At 38.1% G+C, this 18,046-nt stretch overlaps 1 protein-coding gene across 3 annotated transcripts in view; it reads left to right on the top strand.

The window, feature by feature from the left end:
- Positions 1–18,046, top strand: part of Adamtsl1 (ADAMTS like 1) — a 949,615-nt gene that overhangs the window by 445,689 nt on the left and 485,880 nt on the right. The gene's annotated exons all lie outside the window — the stretch shown is intronic.

Genomic DNA, 18,046 nt, shown 5'->3' with positions numbered 1-18,046 from the left:
TGAGATTGTGTCTACAGGGTAACCAACATGGCTACCTAAATATGACCTGAACAAGGAAGACACCAATAGACCTGCTAATGTGGAAGCGGGGAAGCTCATGAGGCCTCAACCCTAGACAGAGAACTACAGACAGTGAGTGCTAAGACACATCAAATGGTTACTGAGTACCAAATTGTCATCCCTGAAAATATAAGCACACAAGTAACATTCTATGAACTCAGCAACAACAATTAAAGAAAAGAAGGAAAAGGCCATAACTCAGAATGAGAGCAAGGTGGGGGAGGGGGACGACACACAGAAGGGGCTGGAGGGAAAGAAGGGAAAAGAGACATGATGTAATCATAGTATAATTTCAAAAAATTATAATGAAAGTGCAGATCGAAATAAATGAAGAGTTTAGTTCAAGCTCTGGTGAGCCTCACACAGAAAGAATGATCTGTGGCCCATTAATTCATGCTCTAAAAAGCATAAAAATTTTCACATACTACACACATTGCAGACATCTGTGCTGAGTTCTACCCGGTTTAAAAGAAAAAAAAATTCCACTACCACTAGTGCAAATTGCTCTACTTGGTTCCCCCAACAATTTCTCAGTAATGTTTACATGGAACCCTATGAATGCATATTCAACAATGCTATCAAAGCTGAGAGGCCTCCAATTTGTCCTCGGCCCCCCAACTCTCAAGCCTACACACATGGCAGCCATACCAGGATAGCTTCTCTCTGAATCTCTAAAGAAGTTATTGGGTATCAGAAGTATGTGTGGAAATGCTTTTTAAAAGAAAGTCCCTAGAGTATATGTCCTAATCAAAAAACACCTTTGAAGGCTCTTGCTTCAAAAAAATCTAAGCAGGGCTACTCTAAGCAAGGTATTGTTTTTCCATTAAATCAGAAAGTTTCTGTTAGGGAAAAAAAAAAAAAACTAAAATTTTGATTAAAAGCATTAATTCCAAGACCATTGAGAGCCAACAATTGGCAATCCCTTTTGCAACAACAATATTAATATATTCCATTTTGTTATAGCAGATAGTTTAAAAAAATGACAAGAATAGAGCTCTTCATCCCACGAATTCCCAGAGGGAAAGGAATCCCCCCCCCCAATCAGGATTTTCTTCACCAGAGAAATGCCTGAATGCTTACTGGGGTCCTATGGGGAATTTTGCAACTAGAGATTAGCTGTAAACATTCCTGTGACATTGCAAGATTCTTTTTTTATTGTTTTTACTATTTCAAGTTTCCATGAGGCTAAAATTTCAGAATCTGATTCTAGTTTTCTTCATCAGAATTTTATCCAGTATTTATTTGTTCCTAAGTGTAGTTAAATATAATGCCAAAGTTTCAAGAATCCAAGTATTGCCAGCTACAAGGTGGAATATGCATTTCATGTGTTTTTCCATAACCTAGGACAGAAAAACATAAAAACACAAGAGTCTTTGTTTATAGTTGTGCATCATTGAATATACTGGTCTTGTAGAGTGTTGCTATCATTTCAGACCCTGATCTTTCCACCCTCCCCAGCTCTCTGCTAACATACTTTCCTGGTGAACTAGGCTCCAAAGACTCCAACACAAACTTCCTGTTGCTTTTCTAACTACTCATTTTGTTTTCCAAAGAGGCTATTTTAAACAGTGAGGACTATAACTGAACTGACAGTTCAAATCCTTGCTGGACTGTTTACTAGACATGTAAACGTGGTGTATTCTTCTGTTTCAAGGATACCAGGATACACTTAAGGTTGTCTGAGAACTAGATGAGAACTCTATTGGGTGCATTATGGGGCCTGCCATGAGGAAGAACTTCAAGAATGCTAGTTAACTACATGACTATTTTTCCCACATGTGTAGGAAATAACAGTTGGATTCACTTGTTTTCCTGTTCTTTGTTCTCACTATGGGAAAGTTAAGACCACTAAGAATTTTTTGCAATTTTTATAGAGATAAAATTCGGCTATCATCAAACTCACCATTTTTAAAAGTGTAACATTTTATATTCACAGTATTGTGCAACCATAACCGCTAATTCCAGAAGGCTTTCTTCTCTCCAAAAAGAAACCTCATACACATTAAGCCATCACTCCTAATTCTTCCAGTCCCTCTATTTCCTAGAAATGACTAATCTGCATTCTGCCTCCTTGCCTATTTTAGACATTTCATATAAATGTAATTATGTAGTATGTGGCCTTTTGTATCTGCTTTTTAAGCAACATGGTGTCTCTGAGATTTGTCCACAGTATGGCATGTATCAGTACCAAGTTCATTTTTATACCTCAATAATATTCCATTGTATACATATCCTTTATTGTTCTTATATTCATCATTTGGACGTCTGAGTTTTCATGCATTGGCTATAATAAAATAAAGCTAACATGCACATTCACATGCAAGTTTTTATATAAACGTATGTTTTCAATTATGATCATTTTGTTTCCCACTATCACATGCTGACTAGTGTGGATTATTGTAATTGCCTAAAACAGACACTCAGAGTCATGGGGGTGTATTAAATTTCTGTGACTTCACTTGGTGGCTTTAACTCCAGACTGGGTTGAGTTGAGTGGAAAGTTGAACTGCTTTGGTTGAGCCCTTCCCCACTTTGGGAAGATGTGTTACCAGCAAATATACTAAGATGTTCTTAGACAGTAATTTAGGTCAAGACTAACTCAATCATAGTGTGTGTGTGTGTACCTGTGGAGAGGTGCCTGTGGAGATGAAAGGTTGCCACCATGTCTTCCTCAATCTCTTCATCACCTTGGTTTTGATCAAGTTCTTTTGTTGAACCTGGGCCTTAGGGGTTTGGCTAGACTGGCTGGCCAGAGAGACCAAGAACTCTCTGTCTCCTCTACACAGTAGTGATGTCACAATAGCGCAGGCACAGTCCTGGTTTTCACTGGACACTAGTGATCTGCGCAGAGGTCCCCATGCTTCTCAGGAAGTATTTACCCACTAAGCCATCTTCTTAACCCCATGATGATTATGATAGCAACGTAGACAACTCATACTGTACATGTAAACCATAAAAATACACCACAGAGTGAAATGGTTTCTTAATAAAAAACAATATCTGGTTCCAGGCTGTCTTGCATGTAGAAGTTGCCCCCTTACCCCTCCATCTAGGCCCTTTTGGAGCCCTTCAACCTCTGTCTTTACCATTCTGCATTCAGAATCTAATGCTGACTTAAGAATGTTTGGCAGACACTCTTTGAGGGCTTTTATTTTTTAACAGCTTAACAGTGACTTAGAGTTTAGCAATGTGTTTCACTTCTCAGAAACAGCCCCACATTAGAGGAGGACAAAGAGGAGGACAACGGTTACTGATTGTGGTTTTTACTAACCAAAGAGGTATGTGCACCATGTGCTTGCCAGCATTGGTGATTTCTCCTACAAGAGGTGACTGCACAGTTTCCCTTCTTGTTCATGACAGTTGCACTTCCAGGTCTTTTTCCATCTTTTGTGAGCCTTCGGCCACTTCAGTCCTGAAGGTTATCTATTAAACATGTTACATACTATTTGAGAGACATGGGAATAAAGGCTTACTTCTCTTTAAAAACGCACACTATTTTAACACCTTCTAAGGGTGCTATCCCTCGGTGTATGCCACATCAAGCTACAAATTCCCTACCAAGAGGGTTTAGAAGAGGGTTAATGTGCTCTGTGTCATGTGTCATGCCCCCCCCCACCTCCATCTCTACTTTCTGCCTTGACATTTGATACACCTGGTTTCTAGTCTTAGCTTTGGAAAAATTGTTTTACCTCTTTAAGTCACAGCTTCCTTAGCTTGATAACAATAATAATATAACAAGAGTCATTGCACTAATTAATCCTTTTGAATCATCATGAGAATTAGAGATTAAAGCATGTCGTACAGTGTTTAATCACTTGATTAATGTTCCGTATATAGTGCCTAGTGTTGTTGAAATTGTTCACCATGAGACTAACCAGATGTGGATTTTTAGGACTCTACTTCTCCATGGAAAGCTCATGTGTCAGGTGAGGCTTTTCTGGGACATATTCCCCACCCTTGTGCCCTGAAGCAGCTGCCTCTGAATGCTCAACCCACTCAATGACTTTGACTCCAGACTGGGGTGAATTGAATTGAAAGAAAGTTGAGTGATAATGACTTGAAGATGTCTGATCAAAGATCTCTGCAAAATTATGCTGAAGGAGTAAGAAACTAGTTTCAGAGCCCAAATGCACTGTTAGGGCACCAGTTCTGAATCTATTGTTTGGTAGATAAAAGAATCCAGTAAAGAACTGTGAAGTCTCTGAGCTTCAGTTCCCTTTTCTGGAAGATGAAACAGTCCCATCTAGCCTCACGAGCATGCAACTCTAACTTGGTAGAAAAGATTCGAACTTTCTAGTGAACAGAAGGGAAAGTGTTATGACTACACCAAGGTTATAGGAACAAGGACTGCACAAGCTGTGGTCCAAGGCAAGCTCTGAAGAAGAAAATACCAGGAGCAGACTGCATTTCACAAGAACATTTGAGAATTTTCTCATGAAAAGAAAAATCACACCAAGACCCCTGATCACCATGAGGATGTTAGTAGGAAAAAGTGAGTCTCCCTTCCTAGATTCTGTGACTCAAAATTCTTGTGCGTTTTTTTTTCTTTCCCTTTAGGAAAATAGACCCGAGTCCATTTGTAAAATTCTATATTCTGCTTTCTACACTTCTGAATAAATAAGTCCATTGCATCATGAGGAAGCATTGGAAGTTAATGGTTGGTAAAAACAGATAATCTTGGCAGGGGAAGGATGGTTGTTATCATGCCATGGATATTGTTAAGTACATTTTGAGATCATAGAGTGAATGTCTCTCAATACAAGATGGCATTGTTTCCCTGGGGGTAGATGCCTACACATGTTACACTGTACGTGGGTTTATATTTCACAGCTCAATATGAATGGTATGAGAAGAAACAAAGCCATCTGCAAAATATCTAAAGTTCCTTTTCAATAAATGTATTTTTCATGTACTAAAGTCACATGACAGAAAATTTAGAAAATAGAAGAATACAGACATCACCTATAATCATCCCACTTCTCCCTAATAACTGATGTGAAAATGTTGCTGCATTTCCTCAAGGTGAGCTCCACTTGGTATATGTTCAGTTTTCACTGAGAACTTTTTTCATAACACTACATTTAATATCCATATGATTCTTTTTTGAAATTAGAAGTTATTTTTTGATAAATATCTGTGGCTACAGGCTGAGGGGTGTGGTTTCTCCATTTGAATGACTTTGAACTTAACGATGTGTTGCTCCTTAAAACAAATAATAAGGGAAATTAAATTTTTCAGCATCCAGAGTTGTTTGTGTTCTGCTCCAAAACCACCTCTTTTCTTCCCCCAACATTTAATCCCCTGAGGACTTCAAGGCACACAACTATGAGAAGCAACATCAAATTGACTTAGTTTCCATGCAGAGGAAAATTCTAGTGCTGGATTCAGATATTTTTGTGAGCAAATAAAAGCTCCAGAGACTTTGTAGAGAAGTGAATGAAGGATTGGCCCATAACCAAACCCAACTAAATGAATTTGGTGGTCTCAGCTGAGTTTCCAGCAAGTTTTAGCCGGCATTACAAATTCATCATGCACAATTATGTGCAATTTGGCACAATTTCCAATCCCTGCTTAGGAGAGGCCCTCTGTTTAGGGTTAAAGGAAGCATAAAAGACTTCTTGTGCCCAGAGGGAGAGTTCCGTGGGGTCAAGGCTATGCTACATGTGGGAAAAGATAGGGTGGAAGTATTGTCAAGCATGAAGAACCAAGGAAGGCATGAACACTGGGCATTCCCTATGCCAGCATTTCAAATTCCTTACTCTTAGACTCCGCTGAGACAAAAAAGGTGACCAACACAAATGGTCACAGAGATTCTCAGCTATAGTTAGCACAGGTGAGTTAAGATCCATGGAAAGTTTTTATCCATGTAACTCTGGAACCTAAAGAAAGTTGCAAAATCAGTTTAGAAGTCATCAGGGGGTTAAAAAAAAAAACCAAACTTGATGAGGTGCCTAATATGCTGGAACAAATATATTATGAATCTCTAGAAATCTAAAATATGTCTAGTGTCACACTAACACAGAATAATTGCTTGATTGAATAAAGGCCAACTCAGGAAATGAAAATTGTAACAATTAACTTTTTTTCTTTCCATGGTCCACTCCACTTACATTTCATATCTTCAGGTTGGATGTGTTTTAATTATTTAGATGGACTTTTCTGAATAGCAAAACATTTTTTGTTTCATGTTCTGCTTCTTTTTTTTTTTTTTTTGGTTTTTTGAGACAAGGTTTCTCTGTGTAGCTTTGCGCCTGTCCTAAAACTCACTCTGTAGCCCAGGCTGGCCTTGAACTCACAGAGATCCGCCTGGCTCTGCCTCCCGAGTGCTGGGATTAAAGGCATGTGCCACCAACGCCCAGCCATGTTCTGCTTCTTTAAAAGCTGGCATTTTGCCAGTAGTGTTGACACTAAATGACTAGATTTCTAGACATATTGTTATAACTTATACTCAGAAATAAGGCCATCTAATGTCATTTATAGTTAGATGTAGGGAACAAGGTTAAGGCAGCCTGGGTGCACTACCAGTTAACATGTCATTAGGTCCTTCCCTCGGTGAGTCCTAAACCAGTGCCAAAAGTCATCAAACTACTGAGACTAGAGTTCCTGGTAGTTAAATATAACCTAAAATATCCAATGGTTATTGAATTATAAATAATTGAACTTTAAATAATGGGAAGCACCTAGCTGCTGATTACTATAATAGAGTGAAGAAATCCAACCAAGTAGCCAAAGGACAAAAACCCAAATAAGCATAATGTTGGCATTTGGGCTTATTTGAGGATGTCTGGGATGGATGTGAAACAGATCATCCTTCTAATTGAGAATAAAGGATTCCCTCTAGCCAAGGTGGTGCTGATTGGTAATGTTAACCTCCCTCCTCTCCCTTAAGGCTGACAGTGACACCAGGGCCCAAGCAACTGACAATGAGATCAAGACTATGCCAGAGCAGCTGGTAGAGTGAGAGTGCTCTTCACTTCCTTCTGCAGAAATATGTGGTTCTTCCTGTATAGATGAGATGCTGATTGTGGAATCCTCCGCTCCCACTAAGTCACATGGCAAGCATCCTGTCACAAATTGTTTCTGATGGCTTATGTGATTCTTTTGTGGGTGGTCTGAAAACAAAACAAAATAACCATAAACCTCATTGTGTGGGCAGTTGAGTTTCTTATTTGCCTGTATAACGTGACCAAGACTTAAAAGATTTAGATAACTCTTTTCGAGGAAGCACGGCAAGAACTTGAACTTAGGAGTCAGATGATTGTTCACATTTACTGTGCTTTTTTTAAGTAGTGGGACCTTGAGTTCAATTACTTAGCTTTTTGTGGTTTGGTTTACTCATTCTAAAAACAGGAATAGAATCCTCACATTTTTAGCAAGGAATGTTTATGAGACACATAACACAGGACATGGCACACAGTTGTAGGTAATACAGCTGGTCTTGGAAGTCTAAAACACCTGTGAGTCTGTGAGACAAGTAGGGTAACACATGACAAGTTCTCTGATCAGTGTTTGAAGACTAAGAGCATCACAGGTGATGACTCTCTCTTTCTAACATACCCTCAAGTATAACTTCACTGCTTTGGTTCCAGAACAGAAGAGAAGAGAAGAATTTAAAAGGAAGAAGCGGTGGAATATGGAAAGCAGAACAAAGATTGCATGGGGCTTTCTGGAAGCCATGGACAAAAGAGGAACAATTTCTGTTAGAAATGGAAAGGGAGCACTGTTTCCAGCAATGCACTCTGAAATCCTAGATAGAGACTAGGGCGCCACTCACTGAAGGGTTGTGATTGCATTTCAATGCTTGGCTGTGTCTAAAGTTAAAAGAAATTCTTAGAGGCTAAAATTGAAGAGAAAATATGAATCCAGAGGAAGAGCATCTGGAGGCTTTGATGGCCAGGTGCCTCATGAGCAAGAGACGAAGCCAGTGAAAAGCCAGGGAGGCTCCCAACAGACCCAGAGAGCAGTAAGGAAGCCACCTGGCAGAGGGATGGGTTGTCCTTCATTTTGTTTACTTGTACTCCAAATAGAATAATTCAGACACTGGGCCCCCAAATAAAAACTCAGGTGGCAATTTAGACTAAACTAGGTTCATGTTGCTAATGCAGCAGTAGTAATTAAAAAAAATGTAATTCTTTTTTGAATGATATTTAATCCTTGCCTTAATTCTAAGAAAAGAAAATATAAGGAGCATGAGTTCTCATCAAAACTCATTAAGTCTATGGAAGCTGTCATGAAACATGATTAATAAAAATAATAAGCTATTATATGGATACTCAAAATACTGAAATTATCACATAGAATCATATATTATATCATATAGATCATATAGAATCATAAAATATCATAGAGAATGTCATATTCTTTGCCACCCAGTATACTCTAGCTAGGCTCTGACATATACTCTTGGAGACAAGTACAAGAATCATCATAGTTTTCTTTATAGTATTGAAGTAAGTTTACATCAACAGAAGGCCAGATAAGTCATGTGCCATAGTTATTCAGTGCAACATGTTGTGTTAGGGCTCATAAAATTAGAGAAATGCAGGCATACTTATCAACATAGCTACATCTCAAAAACACCAAGGAAATATGCTTATCGTAGAAGACTACATCAGGCATGTTTCTATCATTATCAGGTTCAAAGGTATCATGTTGTTTAGGAGCACATTCAGATAGAGTAAAATTGTATATAAAAAAATGAACCACTATTTGACATGAAATTCAATATAGTGGAAATCACGGAGCGTAGAGAGAAATAATGTTTAAGGGGTTGTGAGGCTTCAGGGAGGCAGTCATTGTTTAAAAAGTATATGCAACCTGTCTGTGCATGTCTTATACATTATTTGGATGTAGAGTAATTTCACAATAATAACAAATAACAATATAAATTAAAGGAAAGTGACAAGATAAAAAACAGTGATCACTTAAGCCATGTATGATGGCATATACATATAACTCAGAATTCAGAAGACTGAGCAGTAGCATTGCCATGAGTTCATAGCTAGTTTGACCTACATAATGAGTTCAAGACTATCTGGCACTATATAGCAAAATCCTATCTCAAAAATCAAACCAAAGAGTGGTTGTTTAGACTGGGTTAAATTAGAAGGAAGAGTTGGAGGTGTTAAAACAGAAAGGGAAAACACATGAGAGAAATAAAATGGAGGAGGAGGACACAGGGTTCTGCTGTATATTTTGAACACAATCTCCCTATGATGTGTTATTGACAGATGGTAATAATGGTGTAATCTATTTTATATTTATTTTGGGATACTTGGGTGATGTTTCTCTGAATGGAACCAAGTGAGAAACAAGGGAGATTAAATTTATATGAGTTCCACAACCTTTCTGTTTTGCTTTGTTTGTATTTGATTTTTCAAATTTTTATGGCAGAAAAAAACAACCCTCCAGCAGCCTGCTTCTATCCATGTGGGAAAGTCATCACCAGGCTTCCCCCTTCTCTCTGCCATTTCTGTTCCTCTTTCTCAATGTACCCAAGCACTACAAGTTCTCATTTAGAATGACATTTTTAAGTTTCATTGCCAGGGATGGCTAACTCATTTCTGAGACACCAACCATTCAGGGTGGAAAACATAAAAATGGATAATTTTTGTTGTAACATTCATATACTGTCAAATACACTCCTTTCCATGATTTGCTGAGAATTAAAATAGTGACACTTCCTCAAAAGCTCTTTTGCTTTCTCTTCTTTAACTCTCTACTTTCACTTTTCAATTCATGATACAAGATCATTTAATTATTGAAATTAAAGTACTTTCAAGAAATCTTTCAAATGGTGGAGCATGCATATTTTCTCTGACATTTTAATGTATATATAAGTGATTTAGTGAGCAGCTACAAGGTACCAGTCTCTGTTGTTCAAATGACTTTCCACATAATTCTTTTTTATAAAGTTTATTTTTGTTTTCATGTGTGCCTTGTGAGAGAGTCTGGGAAGGTCAGAAAATAAACCAGATCTCTCTCAGAGCAGAAGTTATGGGTGTTTGTGAACCACTGAACATAGGTGCTGGGATCAGCCCTCCAGTCCTCATGATAGAGCAGCAAGCATGCTCTTAACAACTAAGTCATCTCCCCATCCTCCTTCACAGTAATTCCTAATCCTATAAGTAACACCATGAGCCAGGTGATGTCATTATCCTTGTTTAGAACAGGGGTGTAAATGGGGGCAAAAAAAATGAATCAAATTATGCTCTTGGGCACAGAATTAGACATTTAGTGTCTGAGCAAGGTTTTCAATCTGGATGATAGTTGGGTGTGCAGGTTTCTGTGTGGGCAGGCAGGCACTCCTAGATATGATGGAGCACTTTTAACACATAGAGATTTATTCCTAATGTGGGTCACATGCATTCTTGCCTCGTGATATTGAAACTTCAGTCACCTTGCATGAGCACCACATCTGTCATCTTGAATATGTGTTACAGGAAGTTTTTGTGTCATAGAGATGCTTACAGGTGAGCCCATAGGAAGGGCTTCTGTTCCCAGGCTGACTACTGCAATCCAAGAGTGTGCCCTTGCAGAATGCCTGCAGCCTACCCCAGGGCAAAGGAGACTGGGACACATACACTGCATAGGCATAGCATGTCTAGTATTGTGTATACTTTCGTGTATGTTTGATTTAGACTGGTTCTAAGTCCACTGTTTTATGAGAGGATGTTGAGACTCTGAGAGGTTAAGGATCTGTCGAGTAACTCACAAGTCAGTTAATAGAGGCAAGGTTAGAAGCAGAATCGTTGCCCTCTAAAGTGTGTCTGCAATCTTTATGTTCATTTCCTGCCTTCACTTTTGAAACACTATATTTAGTTGAAAATTCATAGTTGTATCCTTAGCTGCAGTCTGTGGTGAGGCTGTGATCGTTATTAGGGATGGTGAATGCATTTGATTTTATAAAGGATCACTGAATAAGCCCATGCTACAATCATCAGTCATCTCAAGAGCATTCACTTAGTGCAGACATAATAAAATTACAGGCATCAAGTACTTACTACTTACATCAAGTACTTAGGAGTCCTACTACCTGGTCCAAGATTTTACAAGGGAAATATAAATCATAGTATTTCACTGGGTCAAACAGCATATCTTCTTTATTTTTGACTCATGATTGATATTGCTTATATGCAAAATAAGAACTGTATTCTGGAATTAATAAACTTCATTTGCAAAAACTGTCTGCACAGAGCAATGCAGAGAACCAGAGGTAAGTGATAATCCAGCAGTACTGCTGCAGTAATATAGAAACTGAGCAATTAAGAAACATCCAATTAGTTTATGCAAAAAAGAGGGATTTTCTAGATTTAACATTTTTAAGGGAGAACTCACAATTTTAGGAACAGTTTATATTCTGTGGACACTTGACACTTGGGGTAGCTTAGGCTTTTGAATCAGATTGCCTGGGTGGAGCTCAGTTACCACTATTAGTATTAACATGTGAGATCTTATTGATATTAATTAGCCTCACTTATTTTTCTCACCTATAAACGGACATAGTAACTATGCATTTTGGTTTTTTTGAGACAGAGTTTCTCTTGTGTAGTTTTGGTGCCTGTCCTAAATCTCACTCTGTAGACAGGCTGGCCTCGAACTCACAGAGATCTGCCTAGCTCTGCCTCCCAAGTGCTGGGATTAAAGGCATGAACCACCGCTGCCCGGCTTGCCTCAAATTTTTAAATGACATGACCATGCACAGCACTAAACAAGGTGTCTCATGCTTGCTAAGGGCTCAGTTAATGATGGCTGTTTATATTCCTGTGAATAGAGCTTGTAACAGCCATTGGCATAACTTTCATTTTATTGTTTAATAAATATCTGAGCAAGAGCTTCTCTTTATGGCTATGTGTGTGCATGTATTCTTTCATGTGTGCTTTATTATTCTCTTTATTTAAAAGAGAGCTCAGCCCTGCCACATTCAGTTCAGCAGTGCCAGAACTGAACAGATCACACTTTTTTTTTTGACTTGTTGGGTAGAGATAAACATAGATATTCTTGCCTTTTCAAGAGAAAGAATTGAGAAATCCTAATCTCAACTGATCATCTCAAGCCATAAACTTACATGTGAGTTAAGCAAACTATTTGGATAAAAATACTCTAAGTGGAGGCAGTTATATTTAGATGTTGTTCATATTGTCATGAGACAATTCTTTTAAAACCATTGTTTGAGAGAATAATGGATTTGGTGGGAATTCCTAGTGATCTTCACATCCAATGCTTTTTTTAAAAATTCGGTATCCTTGAATAACACCATTTCCAAATTTTGAAAATTAATTCTCATTTTAAGCAATGCATGGCTTTGGTAGAATTAAATCTCTGGGTGAAATTCTCATACAACTTTTATTCATGTTCTAAAGCTTTGTATTTTAAGCATTAGAAGTGGATGTGCATTACCCATTTGGACCTAGTTTGAAAATCATGATTTATGTTTGCTTTTTGTTATACAGCTATCATAGATATCATGCATTCTATCATTAGAATAATACTTTGTGATTATGTACCAAACCTCTGTCTCCTGCAGTGGGTATTTTAATAAGGGTGGAGTGCATCTCAAACTTATATCACATTGCAAACTGAATATATTGCCAAACCTTAAAAACACACTAAGCACAAAAGGGAGGCTTTTCGTCTTAATGGAATTTTATATTCTCTGAGTTGTTACTCTTAGATTTACTGGGTATTTTTATTTGCATTATAAATAAATGTTTGCTAAAGCATAGACATATGACTATCCTGCTATATTTAGGTAATTCTTTGAACATATATTGTTAAACACAAAAGGATAATAAAGTTATATTAAACAGGGTTTTAGAACTGTGAAATACATATCACTATAAAGTTTATCAGTTCATTTTTATGTTCTGAATTTGGAAGATGTATTTCACAATCATAAATAAATGTGGGTATTAAGATTTGAGAAGGCAAGGCTTATTCTAGTTTAGAATATCTCTCTGGGGCCAGATATGGTTTTGATGAAACCCAGAACTTACAGGGTAGATATGTTATATAAATAAAACTAAAGTTTCTCCCCAACAAGGACTTTGAGCTCAGCTCTGATATCAGGCCTGAGATCATGCATGGCCCTTTCTTACCTCTGGACACCACCAGGGATGCAGTTTCAAGTAACTGAATCACAGTAGCTTTCCATACATTCTTGAAACAGGAATTTTTAATTAATACAACAGGCTCAGACAGCAGTTACATGAAAGTGAAAAGGGAATAGGCTAGCTACAATTCCCTGTGACAGGGTTAGAGAAAAAAACTGGGATGCAAACTAAGATCTCTTCATTATATGACATATTTCTATTGTATGAATAATCATCAAGATAGTTTACTTCCACCCAGCTTCTTCATTTTGATTTGATTTGATTTTTTTTACCCCTGCTCTTCCAATTCCTTCTATCTCTACCCTCTCCACCCTTACCTCCTTACCCACACAATTGTAGTTGACAAAGACTGCCAGATAAGCATCTCATGTGATCACCACAGCCACCTCATGGAAAGGAGGCAATCACCTAATTTTATGTAAGGAAAACTAGAAAGAGGAAGCTGCAGTGTGACCCCAGCCAGAGGTCTTAATTATGGACTTGAATTGAGGTCTTCAGACTGTTAGTTCAGGTCCTTTCTGTTACCACACAACCAAATCCCCAATTTCATAAGACCAACTCTGTGAAAGCATATTGTCACCATGATCTACCATCAAGGTCTTTGGGTCTGCTGTTAATGAAAGGCTTGCTGCCATCTATGATGGACATAATACAGTACTCATGGTTTTGGTTACATGTGGGCTCTCTAAAATACATGTTTTCTAAATCATAACCCTACTTCCTCATTCCACATTGAGATATGGGACAAATCATAGCACAAACTATAACCATCATAAAAATAACATCAAAGTAAGACAAAGCAGAAAACTGTGGGCCTATCTCACCTACCTACTTATTCCCAAAGCTGAAGCTGTGGGCATGTTATAGAGAAGATCCTGCCTGGGTCACATGTAACTTCTATAGTGAGAGTGAGACTGATGGTCAGAGCTGATGGAGAATCTTTTATTTCCTTGAACTTGCTGCCATGGTTATGAAAACTACAGGATTAACTTGTATTATTTCTAGCTTTCCTTCCTGTCCAAATCAAAATTCAATTACTTTTACTTGAGTTTTCAGCACCTGAAATTTTGGTCATTGATCTCTGTGCTGTGAAGTAAACTCTGAATTGACTGGCCCAGATGACATTTATTCTAGATTAAATACTGGCCAAAGCTTTTCCTTTTTCTGTGAGGTTACGTGAAACTTCAGCTAGTACAAATCCACCAAAAAATGTATCATCATTTAGTAAAATAATTTAATCTTGCTTATAAGTGCCCTCACCCTACTGAAAGGACAATGCAGGAGTTTATACTTGTGTTAAGTTGAGTTGTGTTAGTTGAGTCATCTTTGTGTTTTCCACTGTCCTTATGGATCTTTTCTTATGTTTCTTTTCCAAGATAGCTTCTGAGTGTGGGATACATAGCTCTCCCTGTCTTTGGAGTTAATAGAGAGTTTAGAAATCTGTAATATTCCTCTTGAGTTCCTACTCTACTCTTTTTTAAGATTTATTTTATGTGTATGGGTGTTTGTATGCATGTGTGTGTGTGTGTGTGTGTGTGTGTGTGTGTGTGTGTGTGTGTGTATATATATATATATATATATATGTATGTATATATGTATGTATGTATAGTGCTACCAAGGCTAGAAGAGTGATTCACATCCTCTAGTGGTTTGAATGACAATGGCCCCCATAAACTCATATATTTGATTCCTAGTTGATGGCCTGTTTGGGAAGGATTAGGAGGTGTGGTCTTGTTAGAGGATGTGTGTCACTGGAGATGGGCTTTCAAGTTTCGAAAGCCCATGTCAGCCCCTGCCTCCTGATTATGGATCAGATGTAAGCCCTCAGCTATTGCTCCAGCACCATGTCTGCCTGCTGCCATGCTCCTGCCATAATAGTCGTAGACTCATCCTTTGAAACTGTAAGCAAGTCCCCAATTAAATGCTTTCTTTTTTAAGTTGCTTTGGTCATGGTGTCTCTTTGTAGCAATAAAACATTGACTAAGACACATCACCTGGAACTGAAGTTGTAGGCATTTGTGAGCCATCATTCAAGTTCTGGAAACCAAACCAGGGCCTCTGCGAGAGCAGCAAGTGCTCTTAACTGCTGAGTTATCACTGCAACAGTGCACCACTCGACACCCCCTAACTAATGCTCTGTTTTGTTTTTTCAAGACAGGGTTTCTCTGTGTAGTTTTGGTGCCTCTCCTGGAACTCACTCTTTAGACCAGGCTGGCCTTGAACTCACAGAGATCCATCTGGCTCAGCCTCCCAATTGCTGGGATTGAAGGTGTGTGCCACTACCACCTGTCCTAATGCTCTTTTATAACAATGTGTTCCTTGGTACTGTCAACTGGGACTCTTTACTATCAAGGAATACTTTGGAAACAAATTCAGCACCCTACCAACTCTATCATCTAACTCTACCATACCAAAAATCTTACTCTGAGGCTGGCATCCCTACTAGTGCAAGGAAAACACTGTGATGCAATTCCTACATAAGTCCCAAGTTACCACAAGCAGACTCCATTTTTTTTCATCCTTTCTTGTTTCTCATGACATTCTTTCTAGGACTTTCACTAGGGCACTAAGAATAGTAAGGGGAAGAAGGGAAGACATCATGTTTCTTTCTACCTGTGTCCATTCTTTACTGAAATCTCAATAGTCTCCAGACCATGCCAAAGGTGACAGTCACCAGCATTTATTGTTGCATATTGTGGGCTAGGAACTATGGAGGGAGTTTTCCATATGAGGAGCCTTCTACTCCATCTTGAAATTTACCAGTTTCCTTTGACATGGACTCTGCCAGTGCTTCTCTAACTTGGTTATAAAGTTTTGCCACCCACAGAAAATTTACACATAGATAATTGGTCCCATTCAAGGAAATTCTGATTTGGTTTGAATTCAGTACAACCTAAACCCAGGAATTTTTTAAAGGTCTCTATATCATTCTATGTGGTCCAAGTCTGTTCCTCACTTCCCTTTCTTAATGCTACTTGCTATGCAGCAGCTTTTACCTGGGTACTTCGTTGGAGTGATCATGAAAGAGGTAATCCAGTGGGGACATTTGCCTCCTGATAAGGAAATGAGAGACCAAACTTAAGTTGTTACATTCCTCGAAGGAAGCCTATTTCACATATGAATGGAATTACACCTAGCCTCATATGTCTGCATGGCCCATTGTAACAGGAAGAAGAAACACTGGTGTGTCAGTGCACCAGAGAGTGATTGCACAACACAATCATCTACTATGTATCTCAAAAATTTAGAAGAAATAGATTTCATTATTTTTCAATTAAGTGAGCAACATTAGAAGAAACAGGTTTAGGCATTGCAATCACTATCTATATATAGATTATTTATAGAAATAGATGCATATATACGAAAACTACAAATGTCAAGGAAAACTAAAAATTTCAAATATAGATTAATAAGTAAAAAATTCAAATATAGATTAGGAAATATGAGAACTTTATTAAGACCAGGGCTTCTGAAACTAGATTATGTTGTTTCAAATCTCTCACACAATCACTACTCTGTGAGCCTGAACAAGTCACTCATGTCTCACTGCATTTCTAATCTATGAAACAGGGATGGTAATTACAATCTTGAATCTGTTCCTTAGGTTGCTGTGGGTTAATGCATGTCATACATATGCTGCCAGATACCTTAGTGGCCATTTGGGTACTCATAAATATTTGATTTTACTTTAGTCTTTAGTCTAGTAGTGGAATGATGACTATTTCCATCCAGATTTTTTAGGTCTCTGTTTTATTAAATAAGAACTTTGTAAAAACTTAAATTACTGTTTTGTATTCTTTGTTTTTGTTTTTGAAACAGACTCACTTTATAATCTTTATTAGACTCCAGCTTGCATTGTTCCTGTCTCCTGATAGGATTACAAGCTTGAGACAGCATGTCCAATTCTGTTTTGCATTCATTAAAACGTAGACACAGAACTTCTTAAGTCTAAATTTATCGGGTGACAGTATGAGGTGTAAATAGTGATTACTTTTAGAATTTATAAAGGCCTGGTGTTTGTAGACACTGGAACCACATAATTCATCCCTATTGTCATGAGCCAAAGTGAACCAGGGGCTGCATAGCCCTCTGGATGCTGATGAAGACCTCCTGTCAGTTACTTGGCCTCTGACTTCACAGATGCCAGCAGATGGGACTTGTGCCTGTACCACTTCCTGGCAGAAAGCAACTTCTTCTTTCCTGTACCTCCCCTTCTGGGAAATGGTAGTGTGAGAAGATGAGAAAAGGCAAGAGTGATTGTTTCCATTTACTTTCATTTGGCATCTTTGCAACACTCTGTAAAGCCATTGGATTTTAAAAAGAACCTTCTAATAAACTGTTTTTGGCCTAGGCAATGATCTTTGACCAAATTAAAATCCATGGTCTGCTGCCAGAGTATTAAAGGGAAGGGTGTGTGTGAGGCTTGGGTGTATGGCACATGGTAAGCAGCAAGTGATAGCTATTGTGAACTGTTCTTCAGAAGCATAATGCAGGCAGAGGATAACAAAATTCTTCAAGATTTTCGCATTAGAAGAAGGAAGGGTGTAGGGTTGAAACCTTTGGGAAAAAATGCTTTTTCATTTCTTTGTTTTAGTTTTAAAATGGGTGACAGCAATATAACCTTGTAGGAAACACTTTTTACACATTGACAATTTCCTATTTTGTGTCACATGAAACACAGTATACCAACCAGGGTAAAGGTCCTTATTGATACTTTCTCAGGTGATGACATAGTAAATCCGAATTATCTCCCAGGCAGTACTCTATTTGTCATATCAATCCTTGTTCAGAACTAGACTTCCTTCTTCATCTACCATTTCTGGCTATCCTTCTTTTCCCTCCTTTCTCTCCCACCCACCTTAGCTATTTACAGT

Source organism: Peromyscus californicus, unplaced genomic scaffold, assembly GCF_007827085.1.
Source record: "Peromyscus californicus insignis strain IS unplaced genomic scaffold, ASM782708v3 Scaffold_5__1_contigs__length_169319896, whole genome shotgun sequence".
Taxonomy (NCBI): Eukaryota; Metazoa; Chordata; class Mammalia; order Rodentia; family Cricetidae; genus Peromyscus; species Peromyscus californicus.
Note: the sequence above shows the minus strand (reverse complement) of the source record. Positions and strands in the feature narration are given on the sequence as shown.